The sequence below is a fragment of the Camellia sinensis genome, chromosome 11 (assembly GCF_055761805.1).
Source record: "Camellia sinensis isolate YWXY chromosome 11, ASM5576180v1, whole genome shotgun sequence".
NCBI lineage: Eukaryota > Viridiplantae > Streptophyta > Magnoliopsida > Ericales > Theaceae > Camellia > Camellia sinensis.
In genome coordinates this window covers 94,447,933-94,456,573 of record NC_138971.1, presented here as the reverse complement: position 1 = coordinate 94,456,573, position 8,641 = coordinate 94,447,933, and positions in this window count along the sequence as shown.

The following is an 8,641-nucleotide window of genomic DNA, read 5'->3' as shown; positions in this document are numbered from 1 at the left end:
TTTCCGTCAACTTTCATAGTCCTTGTCTTAGTACCTTATTAAGATCTGTCACAAAGGTAGCTTCACTATCTTAGGAGATTGGACTTTGAAAGGAAACTATTTTGACTCATCTAATCTTTCTTGGGATCTTACTTGGTTAATGACCAAAGGACTCATTAGTGACATTTCCTAGACTTCAACTCATAGAGTAGAATTTGGGGTGCCATAAGAAAAGACCATATTTAGCGCTCCTGAAGAGGTTGGACCCACAAAACAGGCTATAGTAAATCTATCTAAATCTCCTACTTATAAACCTCCTAAAAAGGAATCTCCTAAAGAGGAATCCCCTAAAGTGGAAAATTGTACCTGCAAATAATGAGATCTCAACATATTCTTATTTAAAATTGCTCTTGACATTACCAGAAGTAATGATGATAATGAACCACAAACAGTCAAAAAATGTCAACAGAGAAATGATTGGCCAAAGTGGAAAGAAGCAATTCAAGTAGAGTTGGACTCGTTTGCAAAATGTGATGTATTTGGACCAGTGGTCCAAACCCTTGAAAGGATACAACCTGTGAGATATAACTTATAAGTGGGTATTTGTGCAAAAGCGCAATGAGAAAAATGAAAATGTTAGAGATAAAGCGCGATTTGTTGCGTAGAATTTCTCACAAAGACCTGGTATTGATTATGAAGAAATGTATTCACCTATAATGGATACTATTATATTTAATTTTTTAATTAGCTTGGTAGTTACAGAGACTCTATATATGCGACTAATGGATGTTGTTACAGCATATTTATATGGATCTCTAGATACTGATATATATATATATATATATGAAAATCCTAGAAGGATATAAAATGCCTGAAGCATTTAATTCAAAACCCAGAAGTGTTTATTCTATCAAGCTACAAAAATCATTATACGGGTTAAAGCAATCTGGACACATGTGGTATAATCCTCTTAGTGAATATTTGTTGAAAGAAGGTTAAAGAATTACCCAATTTACCCATGCCTTTTCATTAAGAAATCAAAATCTGGATTTGCAATTATTGCAGTGGATGTTGATGATCTCAATCTCTTTGCGACTCTAGAAGAGCTCATAAAAACTACAAGATATTTAAAGAATGAGTTTGAGATGAAAGATCTTAGCAAAATTAAATATTGCCTCAGCCTACAAATCGAGCATTTGCCAAAAGGAATTCTTGTTCACTAATCAACATATATAGAAAAAGTGTTGAAGCACTTTTATAAGGAAAAATCACATCCATTGACTATTCCAATGGTTGTTAGCTCACTTGATGTAAAAAGGATCCTTTTCGCCTCCAAAAGATGGTGAAGAACTTCTTAGTTTTGAAGTACAATGCCTTAGTGCAATTGGTGCTCTTATGTACCTTGCTAATTGCACTAGGCCAAATATCGCATTTTCTATTAATTTATTAGCGTGATATAGTTCCATCCCAACACGAAGACATTGGAATGGAATCAAACATATAATGCGTTATCTTTGTGGAAAAACTGATCTGGGTTTATTCTATTCAAATGGATTGAAGCCACAGTTAATTGGATATGCATATGCTGGTTATCTTTCTAATCCACACAAAGCTTGATCACAAACAGAGTGTGTGTTTACCTATGGTGGTATAGCTATCTCTTGGCGAACTATGAAGCCAACATTGACTGTTATTTCTTAAAATCACTTTGAAATACTTACAATTCATGAAGCTAGTAGAGAGTGTACTTGGTTGATACCTATGATTCAATATATTCGGGAAAAGTGTGGAATGTCCACAATCAAAGGCGTCCTAACAATATTATATGAAAATAATGTCGCATGTATTATATAGATCGGATGAGGCTATATCAAAGGTGATCAAACTAAGCATATTTCTCCAAAGTTCTTTCATACTCCTGAGCTCGAGAAAGGCAGAGATATTGATGTTCAGCAAATACGATCAAGTGAAAATCTGGAAGATTTATTCACAAAGGCACTACCTTCGGTTCAAGAAACTAGTGCATCTCACTGGAATACATAGACTCAAAGATAAATTGTGCAATATTGAGAGAGAGTCAAATATTAAAGATGGTACTATTTTTCCTTCGACTTATGTTCTTTCCCACAGGGTTTTCCTTAGCAAGGTTTTAATGAGGCAATCTAGATGCAGCCAATATCAGTCTATGGAACATAAGAATACTATAATGAAGCATATTTTTGTGTATGGTCATCCAAGGGAGAATGTTTTGAAACATCTTCTGCAAATATGAAAGATGATGATGACCACATTTATTATGTAGAATAGGCTTTTTGTATATAGCATCAAGATTAATGATTGGCAGCTCAAACTTCAGTTTGGCCGAAAGCCCGAATTTGTGCTTGCTGATCGACCGACCAGACGACCGGTGCAACACTTGTCTACCACTGTTGTCATCATTGTCAACCACGGCTGTCATCTTCTTGCCAGATAACCGACTGGACGATTAGCAAGCTAAAATTCGGGCAATGTAGCATTGGTAATAGATTCTTTTACTATTTTGGTAGTTCAAACAATATTTGTACTATTTGGTTGTCTTATCAATAGGGTGTTTTATGTATTTGATCTATATAGAAGAAGAGAACTGAAGTAGAAAATGAAAGAAATTATCATAAGAGAAGAGAGAGAGAGAGAGAGAGAGAGAGAGAGAGAGAAAGGGTGAGGACTATACTTAAATGTATAGTTAAATTACTGAATGCATAATATAACTAGATCCTGAAAATCTATACTTAAAGATTCTTGAAGAACCAAATAAGCTCCTGAAGAACTTAATTCTTTATGTATCTTGTGTTAATTTATTACTTTATGTGTTTAGAGTTTATCACTTTATCTACTATATATTTTCTTCATTTTTATAAAATTGGTGCACATAAAATTTCAAAGCCTCAAGCATGGTATCGCACCTACACTACAAGAAAAATTTCCTAAAACGACATTTATAAGCCGGCGCTTTTGTAAACGCTGAATATCAGCCAATGTTTCTTGAAAAAATGTTGCATTAAAGACCTTCAACAACGTGAAAAGGCCACATAGGTCAGTTGAACTAGTAACTATCAAATGTATATCTTTCTATAACAATGCATCCTATTTAATTAATTAAAGAGAATAGACTTTTCTCTCTCCAATTTTGGTTCTCTCTCTACTTGTTTGTCTTCTCTCCTCTCTCCAGATGCGAGGTTGTTAATGTATAGCAGTAACTCATGTACTATACAATGGTACCATTTTGTTGCTTCCATTCCAACACTCTCGTTTTTCTGTTTCAAATTTCAATTTTTCTTTTTTCTCTCAAAATCATTTCCTTTCTCTTTGTCCTTTAACTTCACTTGCTCTATATAAAATATACTAGTGGTTGGTGTTGGTACACACAATGCGTGTACAAGTCAAATAAATAAAAATAAAATAAAACATTTACTATTTGTTGGTTATAACTTAAGTTGTAAGAGTCTTCCGAATCAAATTTGTGGTCTCAAGTTCAATTGCCATCCTCTTCTCTAATTTTTTTTCTAATAGATAATTGGACACTTGGCATAAGGAGAGACAAAGCTTCAGGACACCAAAATAGATGCTCACTTATATAATAGTACTAGGCCTGTGTGCCCACCAGATGGGTGTGCTCACAATATAAATTTTAATTTTGAATTGAAAACATATCTTGTATGTTATTTAAGTGATAAAAGTGTTTCTTATTAAGTCAATGGTTAAAGGTTCAAGTTCTATGTCCCTTTTGCAGTTACTATTTTTTTCTTTTTGGATGAAGAAATTGGCACTTGATGTAAGGAGAGAATGCCATATGGCAAAAGGAGATAATGAAGTTCATGGACACTAAGTGAGATTGTAATGCCCCAATTTTAATTATTTAGAATTATTACCAAATTTATCTTCTAAGGTCAGTTACATAGCATGAGTGCGGAAACAAGAATACAAACAGGTTGATGGAAAGTGTTCTCTCTTGTAATATACAAATGATAGAGTTTACATTACAATGAATTACAATCAATGCCCTTAAACTTACATCAAAATTTATGAAAATATACAATTACAATACAAGAACTATATCATTTCTACAGCAAATTAATCATTCATCCACAATCTAAAGGAATAGTCCATCAATAATATGACTTCTAGATCGTCAAAAGGTGGGATGAACACATTGGTCCAGTAGGGATCTACAATAATTTTCAACAATGGAGCCAATAGATACATGTGATCATGAATGCTATCAGGTGATAATTAGGCAAGTAATGTGCCCTTTTATATCCAAAATAAAACGTATGTAAATATATATATACTTTCTTCTCAAAATCCATCTTTGAACTTTTCAAAAAAAACTCGTTTATCATCTTTCCATCTCATCAATTATGATTCAAAAGAAAATTTTCAAATTACCTTTACTTTAGAGAAAAGTATTAAAACAATCAATCATTCACTCATTCTAACTTTTAATTCAAAAACGTTAATGTCTTCACCATCTGTCAATTACTCTATTTCGTACCACACCAATTATACAAACTAACATCTATGATATAGTCAAACAACCCCACTCAATTCACTATAAAATTATTCCGTTTACACACCTTAAATCCCTTTTACAAATCCACCACATCCAGCATATCTACACAATTATGTAACTCAACAACGAGTATAACATAACTAAAAACAAACCGGCTTCGACAAACCATTTTAACATAGCTTACCGGGTGCTACTCTGAAAGGAAATCTAGAAACTATCTCAAAGCACCACGCTTTATTGCTGGTTAGCCGAAAGGAAAACGGAAGCTTCATATAGCCCAACAGTCCACACACTTTACCAAGTGCAAACCGGATGGAAAGCGGAACTTCTATCAATGCGCTACGCTTTACCAAGCACAAGCCAGAAGGAAATGAACCCTCTTCCTACAATTTCAATCCATTAATTACTCATATAATTCATCATTTCAATTCATAGAATTAAATCAACATCATATTACACATATAACCCAATCTACAACAATTAATACCATCATCTACCGATGACCAAGGACAAAACCTCTACATGTTTAACAACATGAGTCCTTATCAATGAAACAATGTGATTTCCATACTCCAATATCAACAACCTTTATGAGAATTAAATCAATAAACACAATATCATATGCCTTTCATAATTTACCTCACCAATTTCACATTACCCACTCCCACGATTTAGGCTAACTCCACAATGATCATTTCTATCTTATTTATAAATCAAAATTTTCTACTCACGAAGTTAACATAACTCTACAATTATTAAATCTTTATCTTATTCCATTACTCAACAATATTTCATCATTAGAAATTAGGGCTTTTTGCTACAAATCATGTAGACTTGTTGTAATGGCTAAAACTTCTATAATCCACTACAAATCATAAATTTTACTTTTTTATTTCAAAACCCTAACTTTCCTTTACATGCTTTTCAAAAATCTTTTTCAAATATGATGTTTCATGCAATTTATAACGGTTTCGGTTTAGACTCGACCTATTTCTTGCTTTTGATTCCGAGAATCCATGTCCTTAACTGTTGTTCATCTCATTTTCATCTTGTTACTAGTGGCGTTTGGTTATTTGGGAGTTTTGGCTATGTTTTGAATAGGTTTGGGAGTTAGTTTTTAAAGAGTTATTGCCCAGATTTTTGCATGTTCGCTCGAGTAGTCTTTCTTGCACTTGAACGGTCTTTTACAATCTGCAAAACTACTAAATGTGTGGTATCTTTGCTTGAGCTGTATTTCTTGTGCTCGAGCGGTCTTTTGCAAGTCTGAACTTCTGGGAGGGGGTCATTGTGTGCTCAAGCGGTGTTTTTGGTCGCTCAAGCGATGTCACTTATTGTGTCTGACACTCGAGCGGTGTTTTGGTCATTCGAGCGGTCTGCGCGTATATCAGTTTGAGAGAAGAACATTTTGAGTCATTTTTTCATCTCTTTCTCTCTCTAAACATTTCAAAAGCCTAAATCTTCACACTCTCTCTCTCTCTCTCTAGTTCTTTCACTCTAACTCAAGTACTCCCAATCCATTAGTTTCCTCAGCCTAGCCCTTTGGAGAAAAAGGTTGAACACGCCGGGGGCTTCGTTCTAATTGGAGGAGTTGTTGTTTTTAGCTTTCCAAGCTTCTACCCTTTTACTCTCTCTTGTCTTCTACTTTGAGACAGGGATTTCTTCAACCTTTAATATGGTTCTTAGCTTAGTTATTTGCTCTTTGAAAAGGGTTAGTGATTTGGGGGTTTTTGGTTGAACCTAGGGTTTGGTTTTGGAAAGTAAAATAAGGGTTTTTCAAATAAATGCTTGAGAATGCTGTAGAAGGGTGTATATTGTTGGTTTGTGTTAAAATTTTGGAAACTTACTCTTTAAATGAGATTTTAAAGAACAAAGGAGATTTTTTTGGAAAATTATTGATATTTGATTTATGGAAGTAAAGGAAAATATATGGAGAACGTATTTGTTGATAGTGAAAGTGGAGTCGGATATTTATTATCGCTCCTATTTTGAAATTTATGAGATTTTATCTGTTGTTGGAAAATTATCTGTTGCATTAGAAATATCTGTTTTGGGCTATCAATGGGGGATAGTCTTTATTGTTGTAGAAATTGCATGAGGATTAGGTTAAATTGAAACCAACTTCTCATACATTGTGTGTCGAGCATTGTTTCAAACTTGAACATTGAAAATGTATTTATTTTTTAGAAAAAGAGGTAAATACCTTAGTAAATCTGGTTAGAGGTATAGTTGTTGTTTATATTGTTGGTCGTTGTGTCCTTGGTGAAAGTCTAGAAACCCGAGTGGTTAGGTGTCGATCCTTCCGGTTAGTACCAATAAAATGGCTTTGGTAGTGCTTATATAGCCTACTGGCAAAAACGTACCTAGAGATTCCCAATGTTTTGTATTCACTACCTTGTTTTCTAATATAAAAGGATTATTTTCATGAATTGATTCATAATCTGGCATTGCATAATTTTGACATGGAAAATGAGGAAAGTTTGACAAATGGCAAGCACGTGCATTCACCTTATAATTTTGTTAAGTTTCATGTACTGTGTTAGAGTATCTCTACTGCTCTTTGACTCACCCTATGTAGAAAATAACTTTCAAGTGCCGATGATATGCCTCTACCAAGGACATAGCTTGGGAGGACTTGGACCAAGGGCTTCATTTTATTTATTTGATGTAATTATTTATGTTTAAGCCGCGGGCGTTTTGTTGTACCTAAGCATCAACTTGGAAAGATGTAGCTAATATGGCATATGATTATTTGGTTTTACTGTTATTAATTCATGTATCCCTGCCATATGCTATAGATTCAGAATCTAGGATTTAGGAATGTATATTCCATATGTCATCTTTTGAATTGATCAAAGTTATAAATGGAATAGAAGACGAGATGTTGTTGATCATTTGTAAGTAATGTTATGTGATGGGTTAGTGTTATTTATTTCGGGGTGTTACACAATAGAAGAATACCACACATCTATCTATATGAAAATATTGAGGAGAAATAAGGAAATCCCATCCTCTTGAAGAGAGAAAGAAGCTCAAAAAGCTACCGTGATGAAAAGACGATCCGCTCAGATCAAGAGGAAGCCCTCACCGTGCTCTATGTTTTGGTATAAAGAACTAAGAGTCGAAGATATTTAGAGATAGATGAAACCATGGGTTAAAGAGCTTGGAAGCTCAAAAATGTCAAAAAGAGATAGAAAGGAGAGAGCAATCTAAAAAAAAGTGAGGAAAAATGGCCAAAAGTGACTTTTTAAAGGCCTACTCCCTAACAGACCACTCGAGTAGTTAAATTTGTGCTCAAGCAGTGAATGAAAACTCTCAGTATCTATACTTTCTTAACAAACTGCTTGAGTGGTCAAAAGTGTGCCTGACTAGTGAATCAAGGCTTATAGTATCTTAGACAAATTTTAAAAATAGAGCAGGAAAGGTCTATGGACCACTCGAGTGGTGAAACTTGTGCTTAAGCGACCTATGCACACAACTTATATTCACAAACTTTGAACGGTCATAACTCTCTCTTCCAAACTCCGTTTTGAGTAATTCTTGTGTCTAAATCAATGCCCCAAAAATAAGCTTTCTTATGGTTTTAGACTCACATCAAGATTTAAACTATGGAGAGAGAAAATGGTAAAAGAATGAAGACTACTCATAAACAACTTTTCGAATTTGAAATTTTTTATCCAACCTCGCCTAACCATTAAGGTAATGCCTCATCCAAGGCTCAAATATTGATCACGAAGGTTCTCAATTATAATAATAAAAGGGTCAAACTTGATTCTATTATGCCAAAGAGTCCAAAGCTACAACCTCCCTACCCTAGGAAATTTCGTCCTGAAATTAGAGTAGTACAACAAGTAAAAGATGAGAAAAGTACAATTCGAAACTTCAACTACCGCCTGTAGACACCCTCTTTTTGACCGCCCTTAAGAGTTGCGAACCACCGATTGATCACCTGATGATGAATTTATACACTTGTCAAATGCTCGATTTCCTTAGCAGAAAGCCTCAATTTTTTAGCCTCAAAAGCCTACTAACCTTGCACCATTTTTGGACCAAAACAGCAGTTTATCAAGCCTAATCACCCAGAGGCCTGCAGGCCACCTGGTGGTCAGCCAGCCA